The sequence below is a fragment of the Phalacrocorax carbo genome, chromosome 5, assembly GCF_963921805.1.
Source record: "Phalacrocorax carbo chromosome 5, bPhaCar2.1, whole genome shotgun sequence".
Taxonomy (NCBI): Eukaryota; Metazoa; Chordata; class Aves; order Suliformes; family Phalacrocoracidae; genus Phalacrocorax; species Phalacrocorax carbo.
In genome coordinates, this window is record NC_087517.1 from 60,391,013 (window position 1) to 60,411,782 (window position 20,770).

The following is a 20,770-nucleotide window of genomic DNA, read 5'->3' on the forward strand; positions in this document are numbered from 1 at the left end:
TTAGCAATTCTGTTCATTGCAGAGATCCCCAAACAGTGTCAAATTTCTGTGCTTTGTTTCATAAAAATAGTCATACACAGGTTGATTACAGTGTATCCCAAACACAATTTGCCACATAAATATAATGACTGATTGGATTTGACAAGCCTCCTTCTAGAACAGTAAACACTGAAGCTTTTGCTTAGGGATATTAATCAGCTCAGCAAGCCAAACGTGTCACCTGCGCCAGAATGAAAGAAAAATCACCCCCACCTGCTGGTAGAACAACCACCAGTAATATCAAAAGGAGGCAGGACCATTAATTGAAAGAATTAATCCTGATCCCAGCTATTCAAAGTGGCAGGCTTTCACCAGACACTCATCTTTCTTGTAACTGATCACTCTATTAGCAATAATGACCCTGCTCTAATGTCTGTGGAGATCCAAACTGAAATGTGGGATAGCTTTCTGCGAACTAAGAACTACAAATCCAGATAGATGTTGTAATTCTCCTCCAGACTGGTCCAGGGTCCTGCATTTGCACCCTGACATACAGAGTGAAGACAGTGTTGACTATATTGAAAATATGTTTATGTACTATTAAGCTGACTTCAGTTTAAGAATAATTTAAAAACGCAGGCGTTAGGGAATAGTACATCAAACTTTTTGACTGCAGTTTGTCCATCAGCAAGTCTTACTGACATCCTTACCTTCCTCTGCCCAGTGACAGTTAAGAACATTACTGAAGATCTGTTCTCAAGTTCAAGTCCCTATAGAATGGCAAATAATTATCTAAAAATCAACTGGCTAACTTAAGTAGTGAAGTAGTACTCTGAAGTATGCCAAAATGCCATCCTCAGCTGTAAAGTGCTGATTTAAGGAGGGTATCATGCATCGTAAGCAAACAGGAAAAATCTTCAGATGGTGAAAGAAATTACTCTCCATTAATTCAAACACTGAAACTTGTATCTATCACACCCACCTAGGACCACAATGTGAGGCTCTGCAAGCCACAAAGTAATTAACTGTGACAGTAGGTGTTCTACCTTCTGAAGCGATACATCTACACACTCCTATGGCAAAACAAATCCTTCATAAAGTATTCTGCAGACCACTGAACAATGAATCTGAAGATTTTTTTTCCCAAACTAGGTCTTCTGAAGTTTCACATCTGTTAAATGTATGTTTTTACACAGCTATTACACATATCCATATACCCACACACATTCACGAGGGCTCCACAACAGTTTCTGCACAGAATGATTCTTTTCATTTTCTACATCTTACCTACTACTCAGAAAACCTACCTACCTCCAGGTTGTATGCGTACATACCAACACGTACACTAGAAATCTCTAGCATGATTATCAAATACCAGTGAGATTCTGCAGCAACAGGTGCCTCAGCCTAAAGTCTGCATGGCCACATAGAGAATCAAGTAATTTGAAGGTAACAAGGCCATAGGGACAATGTAATTTCTGACATTCCTAAGCTTATGATAATTAAGCCCAATACCTGTCAAAAGCACACATCTTTCCACTGACTGATGCTCCCAAGCTATGCAAGTATCCACATACAGCCTGGCAATTTCCCATCTAGATTTCAACTCTTTTTACAATCTCACCCTTGCAAATGGGACAGTGGGCTCCTGAAACTATGACCAGAGTGATGAAGAACCAGGTTAATGTTTCGCTGTCCCACTCCCAGAGATGCTGGATCCCAACAACCACTGTACTTCCTCATCACAACCTTTAAAAGGCTGTATGATCCCTTCAACATCAAAGGAAATCCTGTAGCTAAGCAAAATGGACAATCAGTTCAGAAGATATCCTGCACAATATACGAAGACAGTGAAGTATACTTTCCATCTCACTCATTAATACTGCTGCTAATTTTGCCGTGTCCCAGTTTTTTGGCCATCTGCAATCAGAATTCAGTTTAGCTGATAAAAAAGCAGATGTGCTGCAATACAAACCAGGAAGTTGCAGTCATATTAGGAGAACGAATAGTCCACTTTCTGCACAGGAATTGTTTTCAAGAAGCTTAGGAAGGACCTATTACACAAATAAATCAGACCATTGAGCACAAGAACTGAAAATGCCAGTTTTCCTTTGGGCTTACTTCTGGGGTTATGTGAGCTCTTTTGAAAATTTTCCAATGTTTAGAAAATTTTGGGGGGCAGGTGGGTGCTCTTTTCCATGCACATTCTCTGACAGCGAATATTAACAAATATAGCTTTTCAACTAGCACAAGGAAAGTACCTACAGAGTCTCCCTCCATTACCTGTGGGAGACTCATACAGATATAATTATTTCCAAGATTTTTAACCTCTGATTATCATCAATTTGACTACTAGACTCCAAAGTTACTAAAAAGGTAGACTGCTGAATGAAACATTGTTTTCTTATTAACTCAGGTTCAGAAGTAAAAAACTGAAAGGTTATAAGATAACCCAGTAGGTATTAGATTCCTCCTTTAATGCCAATATTACTAGTAGTGATTTTAAGCACTTAAATAATAACCAAATTTTATTGTGTGAATTCCTCTGAATTTGTATTAGTTGGCCTTTTACCTCTGGTTCTCTTGACAGGCATAGCTACAGCATGGCAATATAGTACATGTACAACTCAAAACTAAGATAAATAGATTATATGTGAAGTCAGCAAATAAGCAAGCAGTGAATGTGAGCTGGCCATGGGCAGACACACCTCCACTGACTCAAGCTCTGAATTTGCCCTAGAAAGCAACAATATTTAGTACAACTGTCAGCCCTTGTGCTCTAGAGAAACACAACCATGTAGATTTAATCACTACTGAGTCACAGTTCAGGCAGCTGCTGAGGCAGAAGTAGTACAAAGTCCAGCAAACCATGTGCTAACTAGGCTACTGACAGCCACCAACTTCACAGACAAAAAGCCCACCTTCTGTGCCAGAGAAATCACTCCTCTGCTACTGGAGTGACACGTCTACTCCTGAATGATTCAGTCCAAGACAAACCAAATATCTGCCTGTAAGCAGAAAGTTCATCGTTGTGTTACTCAATAGTAGGGCAGCAGTGGAATCTAATATCCCATTATATCACAGTTGACCAAGGAAGCATCAACATCCTTACAGTAATTTTTAATTTTTATGCTTATTTTTAAAAAATATTATGGACTACATACAAATATATTTACATACACATGTAATCACACACACGTACGTATGTAAGATAGGAAAGAAAAGTACTGCAAACGGTGTAACTACCAGGGTCTCCCTCACCTGAATTGTAACACCAGTAATGCATGTGGGAAAATTCTGAGGTATGCCTCAGGCAATTTAAGAGGTTGTTTGTTTTTTTCTTGGAAAGGTAACATACGTTAAAGGAGGTTAAGTGGTGGAGGCCTCAAAGTCAGTTACGGAAAAAAAATTCAAAACGTACCTAAGAGACCTACAGAAATGGGATTTACAAGTTTTTAAAAAACATTATACTGAAAGCCTGCTTTGCTGACAGCCTTGAGTTTTGTCATCATTTCTAATGTGAAGGTTTTTACTCACACCGTCTACCGATTTGACTGGACTTTCTGTGTCAGGTAAAAGGCAGTGCTAAAACATGTCAAGACAATCAAGAGCCAATTTAAAACGTACATATAAACAAACCCTTTCAAGAAGTTGCATACACCAAACAACTGCAGCAACATCTTGCATTCAGACCTTGGAGTATTTGTTGCAAGAAGAAATCTATATGGGGCTTCAAGACTGAAGCACTCAAAGAATGTCATTCTTCAGGAAGCAGAAAGGAAGCATGTTGGACAAACAGGCTGCTTCCAGACTTCTGGGAAGTGGGAACACCTACGCACTTGTAAGAGACATCCCCTGACTGAACTTACCTTTTCCCAACCACTTTTATCCATAGGTTCCCAAAGTCACTACCTGGAAACTCCTAACTTATTATGATACAGATCCATAATGTTTAAAGAGCAGGGTTTATATAGAGGTAAAAGGAACACTCCTAGAAAACAAAGTAAGAAAACAGCAGAGTTTGGCAAAATGCAAAAAATAAAAAGTAATCTTCACTGGGCCATAAGCACATCCTGCCTCATGGCACCGCTGCAGTGTTTTAAACCATTTAAATTCTCATCCAAATTCTAACTGCTTGACTGCAACCTTGTTTGCGTCTCTAGTTAACCCATTTTAGTTTATATTTTCATTTTGGAGCTACTAAGACAAGTTGTGACAAAACACTGCTAGACATGAGGTATCTTGAAAACCGATATCCCACACAGTGCTGGGAAAAGTTACGTGGCCAAAACATCACATTCAGGTCTCAGTTTTCCTGAAGGTAAACACTGCAGTTGATACTTTCATTTGTCTACTTCAGGTGAATATACAACTTCCCCTTATGAAGTTTGAACTGAAAGATGTGAAATTTAAATGTGTAAGTTTCTTCGGCCAGGGCCTTCTACTCCCAGTGTTACTTGCACTGTTTGAGGCGGCTGCAGGTTCCAGGCACAGCAGGAAAGGATGGGTTGTGCCAAAAGCACTAAAGCTATGCCAGAGTTGTTGAATACCTCGTCAGTTTAACCTCAAGAGGACTAATTCCTGTCTTGCTGCTTTCACTGTTCTCTGGTGCAAATCAGGAACGACTCAAGCACTGTATTTAAACAGGTGTGAAGTTCAGTGAGAAGAAACACTCTACAAAGAAAGAGCTTTTGTTTATCTTCCTTCCTAAGAAGCAACAAAAACTTATGGTTTATCACATTTAAATTTGAGTCTTGAGAAAATTATTGAGCTCTACACACTCCATGTACTGAAAAAGGGCATGAGTATGACTTCATAAACTTGCCTTTGTTTTCCCTTTTTGTTATTTAAAAGACACAGCTACTCGTTCTGATGAAATGAATGGGATTTCTCGAATTTATGTTAAATTCGGTGAAAAGGGTGTATTTTTTTCCACCTTGCATTGAATTGGCCCTTGTAGGTAAATTGCTTGAATAAGCCCTGCTTGTTGGATGATAATTGAATGAGTTTGGGGAATTTTGCAAGTTCCAGGTGTCGAGGAGTTGGAAGAAAATAACATCTGCTCTCATCAAATAGCAGAAAGGCAAACTCAAAGTCACTCTTAATAAATTTAGAGCATGAACACTGAACAGAGAGTAAGAGAGTTACGTTAAAAACATATATTTTAAAAGTAAAAATGTGCTTTTTTTATTAGCTTAACATAGTGAAACTAAGCTGCTACATCCTACATTGGTATTTTACCATTTCTTTTCTGTCATACCTTGCCCTGTCACAATTTGTCATTGTGACTAAAACTCTTGGATTCTCTGCATCATGTTCATTGTAAAAACAGCCAGACAATTATATGGTTACACACTGGCATGCAAGAACAGCCTGGCTAGCTAGATGCCTAAGCACAGGTTTTAAAAATAGAGAGCAGAGAGCGCGCTGCTAAGTGTTTCCCATTGCCTGTAATTTCACAGAATGGCAGGGGTTGCAAGGGACCTGTGGAGATCATCTTGTCCAACCCCCCTGCTTGAGCAGGCACACCCAGAGCAGGGGGCACAGGAACGCGTCCAGGCGGGTTTTGAATGTCTCCAGGGAAGGAGACTCCACACCCTCCCTGGGCAGCCTGTGCCGCTGCTCTCGCACCCGCCAGGAAAGAAGCTTTTTCTCACATTTAGCTGGAACTTCCTGTGTTCCAACTTGTGCCCGTTGCCCCTTGGCCTGTCACTGGGCACTATTGAAAAGAGCCTAGTCCCATCATCCTGACATCCACCCTTTAGATATTTATAGGTATTGATAAGATCCCCCTCAGTCTTCTCTTGTTCAGGCTAAACAAATCCAAGTCTTTCACCATTTCCTCATAAGGGAGGTGCTCCAGTCCCCTGGTCATCTTGGTAACTCTCAGCTGGACTTGCTCAGAGTTCCACATCCTTCTTAAACTGGGGGGCCCAAAACTGGCCACAGCACTCCAAATGTGGTCTCACCAGGGCAGAGTAGAGGGGGAGGATAACCCCTCTCGATCGGCTGCCCACACTCCTTTTAATGCATCCCAGGATACCGTTGGCCGCCTTGGCCACAAGGGCACGTTGCTGGCTCAGGGTCAGCTTGCTGTCCACCAGCACTCCCAGGCCCTTCTCAACAGAGCCGCTTTCCAGTAGTTCAGCCCCCAGCCTGTACTGGTGCAGGGGGTTGTTCCTTCCCAGGTGCAGGACCTTGCACTTGCTTTTGTTGAATTTCATGAGGTTCCCCTTGGCCCAGCTCTCCAGCCTGTCCAGGTCTTGCTGGATGGCAGGACAGCCTTCTGGTGTATTGGCCACTCCTTCCAGCTTGGTATCATCAGTGAACTTGCTGAGGTTACACTCTATCCCATCATCCAGGTCACTGATGAATATATTAATGGTCATTGATGAATTTGACACAGTATTTTACATAACCCCTTTAATAATTACATTGTCTTTTATACTTGTGGATACTTTGATTTTTCTTTCCCATCCCCTTCTTTACACTTCAGACCCATTTGCTTACATGGTGATAGAAGTAACGTAACTCCACAGATGTGAGACAAGTAAGAGCCACCCTTCTTGATCCCAACCTGGCCCCTGGGTACCCAGGGAAGAATTCTGAGGCAGCAGAGAAAGGAGACAGAGAAAATGAGCTATTGCCTTTTATACTGTTCTGCACAGATCATCCCATTCACTTCCAAGCCCCACAATACTTAGGATGTATGAATTACTGCAGCATGGCAGCTACAGCAATTTATGGTGAGTCCAGCAGAGAAAAGAATCCAGAGTAAGAATTCCAGATACATTCACACTGAGAACTCAGCCCAGGGACCCTCTGTTATGTAGAAAGAATGTAATCATTAAAAAAAAATCCACCAGTATTTTAACATTTTTAATGTAAGGGAGAATCTCAAGTCAGAACAGCCCCTACTAGGACTTGCTTGTCCTCACTTTCACATAAAGACCTCCTATCTTTTTAGTAGCAGAAAGGGTGTAAATGCACAGTACCTGCATAGGTGGCTTTACTATATAAAGTTTGTCTTAACTGGACAGTTAAAATGATAATACAAATGCTGAAGAAGCAACTATCCAGAATTATCTTCTATTGAATCTGTGCTGACACAAAGAGTATTGAATAATCCTTCCTCCCTGTACCTTCTTCCCCTAGGGCAGCTAATCAACTTTTTATGGAAGTTACATGGCATTCTTACCTGGCAAAACCAGCCACAAAAGCTAGGTTAAATGCACAGGCTCTCTGTCTTAACAATAGAGAGTAAGTTTCTTGGCAGGTTGTTCCAACACTGCAAACGTACCAAGAGTTCTTATTCATATAAGCATGTTCTCAACTTCAGCATAGCCACTCACAACCTAAAAGCTGCTCACACAAAGATAATAACAAAGGGTAATCAGGAAATCACTGGTGATTATAGCAAAGTGTAATTAAAAAAAAAGAAATCACCCTCCCTGATCATGTCAGTTTTATATTTACCACCTTATTCTATTAACAAAGCTTGGGAGGATGAGGATTACCCTATAACCTACACTCTATCCATAGATCTAGTGACTGAATGGCTGATTATCCATCAATTCCTGTATAAGTGATTCAGGTGCTAAACACACAGCCACACAGGACAGAGTTTGTAATGAAACTTACACACTACATCATCTGGTACCTGCATGCTTTTTTACCACTGTCAATGTCTCTCCGCAGTATGAAGACGATACCAGTATTTGACCAGGTGCTGCAACCTTTTGCCATACTGTAACAGAAGCTTTTGTTTTCCCTCTTTGTCTCAGAACACAAATAGGAACATTCTTTGAAATATATTAATATTTTTTTAATGTTGATTTTCAGGAATGTTGCCAATATATTTTTAGCAGATGGTTTGGTATTTAATGTCTTTAGGCAAGGCAGAAAAGCTTTAATCAATAGAATCAAAAGAAAGGTTGAGGAATTACATGCAATTTTACAAAATCAAAGGCATTTCCTACATATTGTCAAGCAGACAAAAACATATTGACATGTTGTTACTGCAGGGAGCCAAGGAATGTTTCACACATTACGACAATTAATTTCCTTTTATGTGGTTTCAAGTCTCCTGGCTTCCTCAGGACAAGGAATTTCACTCTTTCAGAAATTTAAAAACTCTCCAACAGTAGCTTCTTTCTTAACTATGAAAAAAGAACCCAGGGCTGAATGATTAAAAATCTACTCTCAAGAGCTAGAAGTTGGAACATAAAAAGCTTTACCTTTGCTTACTTCTTCCAATGAGAAATCAAGTGTGGCTCCCCATTCACTTTACGACCCAGTATTATACCTGCTTCTACAGCAGTCAATCATCCCACAAACAGTCACCACTAATAAGAAAAGAAATGAGCAGGGTTCACTCCAGCCATCAGCTATTACTCAATTACTGCAGAGAACACTAACAACTGTCTGAAAACCTGATTCTAATGCACTTCAGGCATTACTTCTGTCCTTTGCATTTCCAGACTGCAGGAGTCTGTTCCTGTTGCCACCATAATGAGATATTATGCAAACATGCTCCCACTTGCTCTAATCAAGTTCTTGCTTCAGTGCTTGTATTACTGCTTACAATCTCTTCCATGTCAGCCCATATCAGGGCAGTAGTGAAGATCCTTCCCATCTTCAAGACATGACATATGGATCCTCAGTGTAACCTTTAAAAACATATACATACATTTATACATGGAGACATTATTGTTTTAGAGAGAATATTTTAACATATTAGACATTTGTATATATATTTCCATATTCATTTGCATGCAAAATTTTTCTCAGTACTTACATGAAAATAGAGTAGTAAAATTACCACTATGAAGGTGCTTTTAAACTATTTCATGTAAGAAAGACATAAACTGTGCTGAAAAACTAATGTAGGCTGATAGAATTGCATTTATATGAAGTATAACAATAAATCAATGAGATGAAAATTTTTCTACACCAAAAGCATTCCTGTTACAATGCCTGCATTTAGAGAAATGAAAGCTGCAAGTGGAAATGATCCACCAAAACATAACACTTCTGTTCTCATTTTGCTGTTGATTTTTCTGGCCTTACTTCTTCTAGTGTACAAATTCACTGGTCCTAGAATCACAGAATGTTTTAGGTTGGAAGGGTCCTTTAGAGGTCATCTAGTCCAACCCCCCTGCACTAAGCAGGGACATCTTCAACTACAGCAGGTTGCTCAGAGCCCCGTCCAACCTGACCTGACCTTGAATGTTTCTAGGATGAGGCATCTACCACCTCTCTGGGCAACCTGTTCCCATGTTTCACCACCCTCATCATAGAATCTTTATTCCTTTTATCTAGTTTTAAACTATACTCCTTTAGTTTAACACCATTACCCCTTGCCCTATTGCTACAGGCCCTATTAAAAAGCCTGACCCCATCTTTCTTATAAGCTTCCTTTAAGTGTTGAAAGGCCACAATAAGGTCTTTCCACAGCCTTTTCTTCTCCAGGCTGAACAACTCCAACTCTCTCAGCCTGTCCCCACAGGAGAGGTGCTCCAGCCTTCAGATTATTTTTGTGGCCTCCTCTGGACCCGCTCCAACAGCTCCATGTCCTTCCTGTGCTCAGGGCTCCAGAACTGGATGCAGCACTCCAGATGGGATCTCACCAGAGCAGAGCAGAGGGGCACAATCACCTCCCTCAACCTGCTGGCCACGCTTCTGTTGATGCAGCCCAGCACACAGCTGGCCTTCTGGGCTGCAAGCACACATTGTTGGCTCACGTCCAGCTTTTCATCCACCAGCACCCCCAAGTCCTTCTCCGCAGGGCTGCTCCCAATTCCTTCATCCTCCAGCCTGTATTGACACCAGGGGCTGCCCCAACCCAGGTGCAGGACCTTGCACTTGGCCCTTCTTGAACCTCATGAGGTTCACATGGGCCCACTCTCAAGCTTGTCCAGGTCCCTCTGAATGGCATCACACCCCTCAGCTTGGTGTCCTTCCTGGCATTATGTACAGCTTTATACATCCCTTTGGAACTTGTGAGGGTTTTTTGTTGTTGGTTTGCTTGTTTTATGTCTAACAGTTTGAAATTGATTTTGCACTTGTATGGCTTTAAAACCATGTGAAAATATTAGCTAAACACAAGCTTCAAATATCTCATTCAGTTACATCTAAGTTTAATGATGTCATAATCCTTTACGGCTGACATCATGTTGTAAAGTCACAGTGTACTAACTCTACTGCCTCTTGAAAAGCCAGGATCAAAACAACAATACATGATTGTAATATTGGAGACCAATAGCAATACAATTCTCGTGCCAAGATGCCATAAGCGTCTTGCTTATGATATTCTGACCATATGCAAGCCAAATACTTCTTGCCTCATTAAAGATAAAAGGCCTACATAAACTATATCAAAGAGATTTATGTCTTGCATTTTTTAATGCTAGATTTCATTTAATTAACACTAGCAACTATTTGTAATAATCTACTAGATGTGAAACTGGTTTTGAGAGTAACAACAAAGTATAAGGCTTTCAGAACAGAATGAGAAATGGTGCATCGCTTCTTTCCACTCCATGGAAACTCTATAGCACTAGTTTCACCAGTTTCAATAGCACTAGTGGAAACTTAATAGTTTCCACTCAATAACTATCGTTTCATATTAACTAAAAAGGGATAAAACATTCAGGTCCTCTTATGCAGCCTTTATCTTTTTCTATACTTCTGTCCTCCCTGATCCTCCTCATCCTCCAAACTGTTATACACGAAGCGAACACATCTTCTAATCAGAAAAACCATAGAAATTATAGCATACTGCTCCCCCACCCTTCACTTGAGCAATCTAAAATATTCCTGTTAGCACAAGTAGAAGAGGGAAATACTGGCATCGTGTGATGATGCAGTATACAGCTGGTAAAACTATAAATGCCTCCAAGAAAAACAAACAGAACAAAGTTATTTTTAAGACTATGCTGTGCTCTCTTTTACAAGCCATATTTATTCTGTGCATAGAGAAATCCCAAAAGGTGTCTTCTCTAACCACAACTTTATTGCAGTGATAATCCTGTAATGGATGGGTACAGACTCACTGAGTCCATTGTACTGGAAAAGTTTATCTGACAGTTTTTTTTTCACCTACGACACGCCAAACCTTCTTGCAAAGCCTTTGGCAAGTCATGACTCGATGCAGAAAGAAAAGCTTCAAAGGAATTTGAATCTGCCATGAAAGCAGGGACAGGTAATTCACTGTATTAGTTGGATGATTCATGAAATAGATCTCTAGCTAGATCCAGATTACATATGAGCAAGTAACACAGCCTGAAAAATCTATATTATCTCCCTAAAATGAAGACTAGAATGACTATTTATTTATGAAGAGAAAACCAGAAATGCTATCTCTTCTTCTTACATTCTTCAGAAAGCTGCTTATAGAAATCCTCTTTTCTCACAGATCACCTGTGACAGCTCTAATAAAAGGAAAATTCAGACATTCACATTTAAAACAATGGGTTTATTTAGGAAGTAGGAAATGGCAAAACCAAAACTACAATAGGATTTCCACACCCCCGCTGACATTACTGACACAAAGTCACAGAGGTCATGAATTTTCAAGGTACAAGCAGAGAATTAGGCAATTATGCGGTATTTAAGATATGCTAATTGTAACATGCAGGTTGGGACATACACCTAATCTTATACTTCAGAGCTCATGTCAGCCTCAAATTCATATCAGTGAGGCCAAACTCTACAGTGGGAGAACAAATGTGGTTACTAGACGACACTGCGACATTTGCCTACTGCAGGGTTCACACACTCTCTCCTGGCTGTTAATAATGGGGGAAGACCTTCTGCCTGTTTCATTTCAGCAATGCCAGCAGTGAGTCAAACCTGCCACCAATAGTCGGTATAAATTTGGCCATATCAATTCTCTACATTCCTCTCCTCTGCCCAGCTCCTGCAGATCTTATCCATGGAGAGGAAGATCTCAAAGTCAGCGGTTCCACTACATATTTGTACAGTACCAATCACAAGACAGCTGTGATAGCAGCTAACTGCCACAGTGTTATTGTCATAGAAATAACAAATTTAAAAAATGCATATAGTTTAAGCAGAGGATATTGTAAGAAACCATTATGGACTTGAGAAGACACTTTTTGGCATATTAAAAGCAGAGAATTTCAAGGTAGCAACTTGAACTTTCCATCTCTAACAAAAAAAAAAAAAAAAAAGAATATTCTCATTTGTTCATTTTCAAAGCCAGGTAGAGGAGGTGCTGGAGAGCTGTAAAAATTACAGTCATGATTTTGGCTCCTAAAGATCTCTGCATTTGCCTCAGGAAACTCCGGATATCATGTTAAAAATAGCACCTTGGTTACAAAACACCAGCAGAGCAGAGAAAATTTATGAAGAAAACAGAAACAATGAAACAATGTTGTTACACAGAGACCACATCTGCACTGCACAACTGTAGGCAGAATAGATTTAAAGGTAACAGCAGCATGAAGACAGTGTTAAGTTTCATGTATCTCGCAATTTCAGAGTCTACTTGGTGTATCTGTCCACACTATCCGACCAAATAGCCTGTTACTGAGCTACTTCTCAAGTCCCTAAAATAAAGGAGCCCAGAAGTTCCTACAGAGGCTACAGAGGTAGCGCTGGACAGCCTATGCAGCACAGCAGGATTCCTCCACAGATGATGGAAGTGCCATTGGACTCTGACCATAATAAGGCTTAGTGAACAACACAAGAGAGACTAAAAGACATTTTTCGATACAAACCATTAAGGGAAATTAAAAGGAAAATAATATAGCAGACAAATGAAAAAATTCATCTCAGAGGAGGCATGACAAGATATTAAGTCAGTTTTCACTTTTTCATTAAACAGAAGTTTAATTTCATTAAAGAAGTAGTTTTGCTAGTTGTAGACCAGTAAATTACTTCACTTTTTATCAGCAGTCACACAATATCTGCTCAGGACTTGGGCAATCCCAAGACACCACACCACGCTGTAGTAAATCCAGTCTCCACTCTGTGCCAAGTATAGCTAACACATAATATTACAGCTGCAATAAACGGGGACAGCCATTAACCAGCTAAAGATGATTCATGTCCCATTACATCCCTTGCCACCCTCCATGAATTAACAGCTGATGATCAAGTTCCTGGGCTGTTCTAATGGCAACCAAGGTGTCCCCATCATCCTTGGGAAGGCAGCTAAGCCATCTTCACAACTGCCACCACTGTCTCAAGATTCGAGCCCCATATTCACTTTTTTATATCACCATAGATTTTCTTCACATACCATATCTCTAACATTCAAATGAGGTTATCCCATCATACTGCAGCTTATGCATGCTTTCATAGTATAATGTTGATGACAAGACCTTTCTGTTGAACACAGAATTAAGGTGTTTCTCTGGCTTGTCACAGTCAATGGAGCAATGTTAGAGGCAGGCAACAACTTCAGCCTTTTGGCCCTAGAGATGATGGAGAAACCACATAGCCCATGCCAGGCTCAGTGATAAAACAAGTGTTTGTAGCCTCTGTTTTTAAAATATGGAAAGCCTCATATTTTGCACACATGCACTTGCAGGTCCAGAACTAAATCTAGCTGGCAGCTGGTCACAAGCAGGGTTCCCCAGGGCTCAGTGTTAGGGCCAGTCTTGTTTAATGTCTTTATCAATGTCCTCGATGAGGAGATCAAGTGCACCCTCAGTAAGTTTGCAGATGAGACCAAGTTGGTTGGGAGTGCTGATCTGCTCGAGGATAGGAAGACCCTACAGAGGGACCTGGACAGGCTGGATCATTGGGCCGAGGCCAATCGTATGAGGTTTAACAAGGCCAAGTGCCAGGTCCTGCACTTTGGTCACAACAACCCCATGCAAGCCTACAGGCTTGGGGAAGAGCGGCTGGAGAGCTGCGCGGAGGAAACGGGCTTGGGGGGGTGTTGGCTGACAGCCGGCTGAACACAAGGCAGCAGTGTGCTCAGGTGGCCAACAAGGCCAGCAGCATCCTGGCTTGTATCAGGAACAGTGTGGCCAGCAGGAGCAGGGAGGTGATCGTGCCCCCGCACTCGGCACTGGTAAGGCTCCACCTTGAGTACTGTGTTCAGTTTTGGGCCCCTCATTTCAGGAAGGACATCGAGGTGCTGAAGCATGTCCAGAGAAGGGCAATGAAGCTGGTGAAGGGCCTGGAGAGCAGGTCTTGTGAGGAGCGGCTGAGGGAGCTGGGGGTGTTCAGCCTGGAGAAGAGGAGGCTGAGGGTAAACCTTATTGCTCTCTACAACTACCTGAAAGGAGGTTGTATTTTGAATCGTTTGAATTTCAGGCCCTGAGAGAAGCCACACCTCGCACTGCCCTCTTTGCCTACCCGTGCATGTAGCAACAGTTAATTGGCAGATCACAGTCAACGCCAGGCCACGGTATGCCCAAGTTGAAGAATGGTTTTTACATTGGACTGCTAAGGTGGATATTGCCATGAGAGACAATGACACTGGCACCAAGCTGATCTCACACATAGTACACAATTCCCAGCAGCTACATGTAGGTCTTGCTTTATGTTTCTTTTCATATGTATTTATCTATGTTTTCGTCACGTAGATAAAATCACTTGTTAGTACTAAAATGGGCAGAACAGTCTAGCAGGAAGTCAACACACCTTAGTTTGAATCTCTGCACAGCTGCAGGCTGCTTCTGTCAACATGAGCAACATTTTCCAGACTGACACCTAGCCAGCATAAATGAAGCACTGAGCTGAGTCCAGAACCTTAAGCAGAACTGCTATCTCCATCTCTGCACAGCCCATAAATCATCTGCTCAAAGATCGTAGTACACAATCCGCTCTTTCCACTGAAGCTGTGCCATTACGCAGAGATAACAAACGTCAACAAAAATGAAATTTTTCAGAGAGAAAAGGCAAAATTCTCCAGCTCAGCAATAAGAGAACTTGTGGAGGGCACAGAAGTCAGTGTTTCCAGCCTATGCTCCTGATTAATTTTTTAACCTTTTGTCAAAGGTTTTCATGTGAACTACAGAAATTGTCTAGACTGAAGGAAACAGAATCCAGGTCAATTTTCTTCCCAACTACAAAGCCACCATTCACTCTCACTTTGTAGCCAAACAAAACTTTTTTTGTTTCTAACTCAAAAGACGCAATCTCAAAAAGAAAAGCAACTGGCATGCTATTCCCATTGTATAAACCTGAAGAATTAATAGAGCAATCCAGCTGACAATGAGCAAAGAAAAAAAAGGATTCATTCTGAAAAAAAGAAACGTAACCATTAAAGGAATATAAATATCTCAATATCTTATAAATATCTAACGGGTGGGTGTCAGGACGATGGGTCTAGGCTCTTTTCAGTAGTGCCCAATGACAGGACAAGGGGCAACGGGCACAAGCTGGAACACAGGAAGTTCCACCTGAACACGAGGGAACAACTTCTTCCCTGTGCGGGTGCCAGAGCAGCGGCACAGGCTGCCCAGGGAGGGTGTGGAGTCCCTTCCCTGGAGACATTCAAAACCCGCCTGGACACGTTCCTGGGCCCCCTGCCTGCTCAAGCAGGGGGGTTGGACAAGATGATCTCCAGAGGTCCCTTCCAACCCCTACACTCCTGTGATTCTGTGAATCATTCAATCTCCAGCAATAAAATGAAGTTACCTTAATAAGGCCAGACTAGCACTTTCCAGTTTTGTCCACTGAGTCCAAACCATGGCAAAATAAATCCTCAGTGGAAGAGCCATCAAGAAAGAATAAAATGAGATGAGAACTAAAGCTATTAAAAAGCACAAAAAAGTTAACTTCAATACAGTAGTAACAAATTATCAAGTCGTAGTCAACGTAACCAATATCATTTAAGTCTTCAGCAGATGGTCCTTGAAACACCTGAACTTCCAGCAACGCTTGAAAATTTACAGCAATTTAAGAGTCAGAGTCTTCTTGCTGATGTGACTATATTAAGATTTTCTCCAGTGCACCCATTCCTAAGCACCGAAGAACATGAAAGTTAAATTAAAATTAATCTGCACTGGCATGCGGCAATCTAAAATGACTTGAGAAGTCACAGCCTAAAGAGAAAAAATAATGGGATAAATCCTGCAAGTCTTACATATCCTTCTCTTGCAATTAGTTACACTGGGACAGCAGGTTTCTTTGCTTGTATAGAGACTGTGAATGTAGGGCCCTCTGTAGTGGAGTGAGAGCTGTGTTCCCAGGGCTACTGTCTACTGCTGATTTGTTTCTCAGTAGAAAAAATACACTGCAGTGAGTGATAAACATGCCTAATTGCTTTTGAGCTTGAGGGAAATAAGCTGGGGGATTTAACAATCAATTATTCCCAAAAGGGAAGTACCACAAGAGGAAGAGACATGGTGGAGTGGCCATGCGAATCCTAGCAAGCCTGACTTTATGGAACTTAGCTAGCTAGTCAGGCTGCAAACAACAGCTATCACAAACCAGGGGTTTAGGTACTACATTCTTCCTCATGTTTGAGATCAAGAAATAAATAAAGGGTAGATATCACACATGGGATTTACTTAACCAAACCTTTAGATGGCTAGAATTAAGAGTCTGAGTTGACTTAGTTCCCAAACTCAAGATCTGCAATTTCTGAAAGCAAATCATTCCACGCTAACACCTGTCCCAAGACAAAGGGAATGAACCACACACTGGAGACCTCTCCCTCCCGCAACTGACCACAGAGGGCGATTAGATACCCAACTATGCGACAGCTAACATTAGCTGAAGTCCACAGAGCAAACCATTCTAAGCAGCAGGTTGAGAGGTAACACATACATCTCCTCTCTTACAAATGTTCCCAAATAAGTCCACACAGTGCTTGACATTCTGTTTATGTCAACAGATGCATCAGCTTGCAAGGATGAGGGACCAAGATCCTCGTGCAACATGGATATCTCAATAATCATCCATTGATCTTAACTAAGAATTCAGCTGGTCCAGTAATGAACTGTGTGTTTGCAACCCTAAGTTAAGTCTACTCCATATATTAACTGCATGTGACTTCTTAATTCTGTTTAGGTCCCACGGCAGGTCAGGGTGAGTAAACAAGTTCATTTCATAGACTGCATAGTTCATAATCTTTTAAAATGATGCTGGAATGCAAACACCATCTGATTAAAACTCGGAAGGCTGAAAAATATAAAACGGTATTGCATAGTAAGACAAACAGACAGCATGTACGAGGTGTTTTAAGTGATATCAGCTTAACCATAGCACAGCTTTTCAAGGAAAAGGTTCAGCTCATCACCTGTGACAGCCTAAAGCTAGGCTGCAGAAGACAATAAATTGCTCCCTCCTTGCTAATGTTTTTCCTGTTGTCATTGTTACAAACTAAATACCTGATCAAGAGCAGCCTGCCTGCTCACATGATCTTCCAACTGCGCATAAAACTTAGGGCAGTTCTTTAGTGACAAAGCCAATGCATGATGCATTATTAAGATGAACGATGCGTTGTGATCTGTCTGAAGCACTCTTGTATTGATTTTAATAAAATGAGAGTGTTCGGGGTTTTTTGAACCAGCGTGCTCCTGTGAACTCAACAGAACATACTGTTTTCAAATAGAATTGAGAAAAACTGATTTAAAATCTTATGTTGGAACCACAGATATTGTATTTAACACAATATTCATTAACCTTAGCCCTTTAAAGTATACTTTCTGGTAATAAAGTGCAATAGTACTAGATTATACATGTGCCACATACCTTTGTTAGACATAAAAAAGGACTGCATGTTGCACAAACCCACCCATCTGGCCTTTTCCTCAGTTTCTTTCACACACACAAAAACATACACACACACAAAATTAATCTCAAAAAACATACACCATCTTGATTGCAAACTCAAAAGGAAGTGGAAACTAAAAGTTTCTCTCAGTGGGTTGGTGGATTGCCTGCTAGCATAAAACATATGCCTCCTACTAAAGGCAGGGGTGGGGAGCAGGTAGGAGAGTCTCTTCAGTACTAGCCCGGAAGCATTCGGATGTAATTAATACCACAATCACCACAACACACTGCCATAGAAAAACATGCAGGTCATCGTCATTGTAAAAAGGAAAAGTGATTTGACCAAAACCATCTCGCAAACTGTGGCAGGCCACAAGCCAAGAATTCATGATCCCCAGGTTTAAGCCCAAGCTGGTTGTCCTCAGACGACAGCGCATGACTCTTGCACAGCACGCCCGCAGGCTACACAACATAAATTAACACATAGTGAGGGAAGAAGGAAGCATAGAAGTACCATATGGGTGGAGCAGACACATGTGCTCTTATTCAATTTCTAGCACCCAGCAAATACGTGCAGAGAAATTATTACCCTTCAGCATTTGCAGAAGTGCGGATACACAACAGCGTAAGGTGTGCAACATGGCAGGTACATACTCGTGCATTCAAACTTTTCCATTCCAATACCAATGTTTCCATATTGTTCGTTTGGAACACAAGGCATGTATACTTTCACTCTCTCTGAATGTCTCTTATTGGGACATCTCTTTCAGTCTAATACTTTTCTTGCCATGAAAACATTCTTTTAAAACCACGTACTTTAAAAAGCATTATATGAAGGCACCTCTTATTCCTTCTCATTTCCAGGACACTTGATAAAATATTACAAGACTGCAGTTTATATGCTAAAGGAATTCCCAGATGACATCTAATTAAACAATTCAATCAGAAAACAAATTAAAATTAAATATTAGCGTAACCCCATGTGTAAAATGCAGCAGTTAGAGCTCTCTGGTATTTGCAGGATGTCCTATGGAAAGCAGTTCTATTACCCGTGCTAATTTCATGCCTGTTCAGCACTGCAGAACATCTGAGCTATTGACACCTCTCTCCAACATAAAAAAAGAAGCAGTCCAAGGAAAAGTTTAATAGCAAACTACAGATAACCCTTGCAACTTTGTCCAGAACCATTATGGCAGCTGGTTTACCCAATTTATGGCAATGAATCTCGAACTTATAATTTCTTAAAGCTGACCTTCAAAGCTCATTCCAAACCCAGTCAAGTTTGGGATAGTCCTTCCAATGACTTCAGTGAGTTTTCCACCATGACCCAGAATTCACGGCATCTCACAGTGCTAAGCAAGATCTGATTAAAATAACATCTTATTCTGCAATGTCTGCCACAGGAACTCCTTGTGAACCCCAGTTATTATAATTTGGCAAGTAAAAGCACAGAAAATCCACTCGGGTAATGAACTGTGATTTTTAAGTTTATTTATTTATTTATCTTAAAGAGAAAGTGGTTTCAAGGAGGTATGAGAACTTTGCAAACTTCCCCCCCCCAAAAAAAAAAAAAACCCAAACATATTTTAATACTCATTACCAAACTGTTCACTTAATTATTTTTAGAAGACTATTCAACTTCCATACAAATATTATTTAAGGAAAATACCTTGTGGTTTGGTCTATGTATAGTCACAAAAAAAGTTTATGCTCTAATCCATGCTATACTCTCCCCTGATTTAAGTGTACCTTTCTCTACTACTCTGAGAAGAACCACTGACCAAAGGAACACACTGATATGGACATTGTTGTTTTCCTTGAAAAGAAGTAAGAGCATTGGAGCTTCAGGCCAACAAAACTGAAGAAGTTATGCTACAACCTCATGGAAAGTCCATTAATTTCCTGTATCTAACTCTTAACAGCACCTTTTGAAAATCCCTGCGTTCATACATGCTTCCACAGTGCACTCCACTGGCACACAGACAAGAATATATTGTCCTTCCATTCCAGGAATCAAGAAAAACTTTAAGGACTGCATGAGAGAACTTAAGAATCCCAGGAGCTACTATAACTCATCCTCCAGAAGAAAAGTAGTATTTTACTAATTTACCCAGGAAGACAAGAGAGTTTGCCTGAGAAACGGAGGCATATACAATCTGAATGGTGATGTGTCATATTTTAAAAAATATTAATGCAGGTCACAGCAAAGTAGCTGGGCTTTAATAGCACTGTAAACTTACGAGTACTGACAAGCAGGGGAACCCCACTTCATACGGGATTAGCCACCCTGCCTGCTCCACCTTTCTTTATATGCCCAGAAACCCGTCGGCCACAGCCACCTGGAAGCAAGCAAGATTTTGTGCACTGGCGATAGGTATCCTTTACCAGATGGTTTGTGCTCCCTTTTCAGATTTGGGAGAGACTAGAATTGGGATTTGAACGTTCAGTAGAGGTTATGCAGAAGCAGAGAAAGATGGTCCGTCTAGATTTTGTAAGAGCTCTCACCTCCCCCGACCCTCAGCCTCCTTACTATCCGACCCACTTAGCAGACTGAGGGAAATGACTCTATGATGCCATACCGATGATGAAAATATGAAGACACTAAAGATCACCCAGCAAAGCAGTCATGTAAAATCCCAAACTCCCAGGAAATAATCATATTCTCCCCCAGTGCTTGCCCACTTCAGCTCTTCTCCCAGAGCTCCCATTAAAAGGAGATCGAATTAAGAAGGGCATTACACAAATGAGACATTGGCCCAGTTACAGTCCCAAGTGGCCCCCAGCCCTACAGCAGCACTAAGGGAAAACCTCGAGCACACCCAGACACACACCGACTCTCAGCAGATTAGCAGATTTACAGGGGTAGGAGGACAAAAATTCCCCTCGCAGCAACCCGTTTTGGAAAAGAAAAATAACAAATACGAAACAATGACGATAACAGCGAGATGGGAAGAGGCTCCCGCGCTCCTGGCGCCGAGCCCTCCCCGCGGACCCCCTACTTCAGCAAGACAGAGGCAGGCACAGAGCTGAGGTCAGGTTTATTAAAGCGCCAGGCCGAGCCCGGTGCTCGGGCCGCGGCGCCCCGCAG

The 20,770-nt window shown here is 41.3% G+C and overlaps 1 protein-coding gene across 5 annotated transcripts in view; it reads right to left on the reverse strand.

The window, feature by feature from the left end:
• GALNT18 (polypeptide N-acetylgalactosaminyltransferase 18) overlaps nucleotides 1-20,770 on the reverse strand; it is a 339,486-nt gene that overhangs the window by 220,143 nt on the left and 98,573 nt on the right. The gene's annotated exons all lie outside the window — the stretch shown is intronic.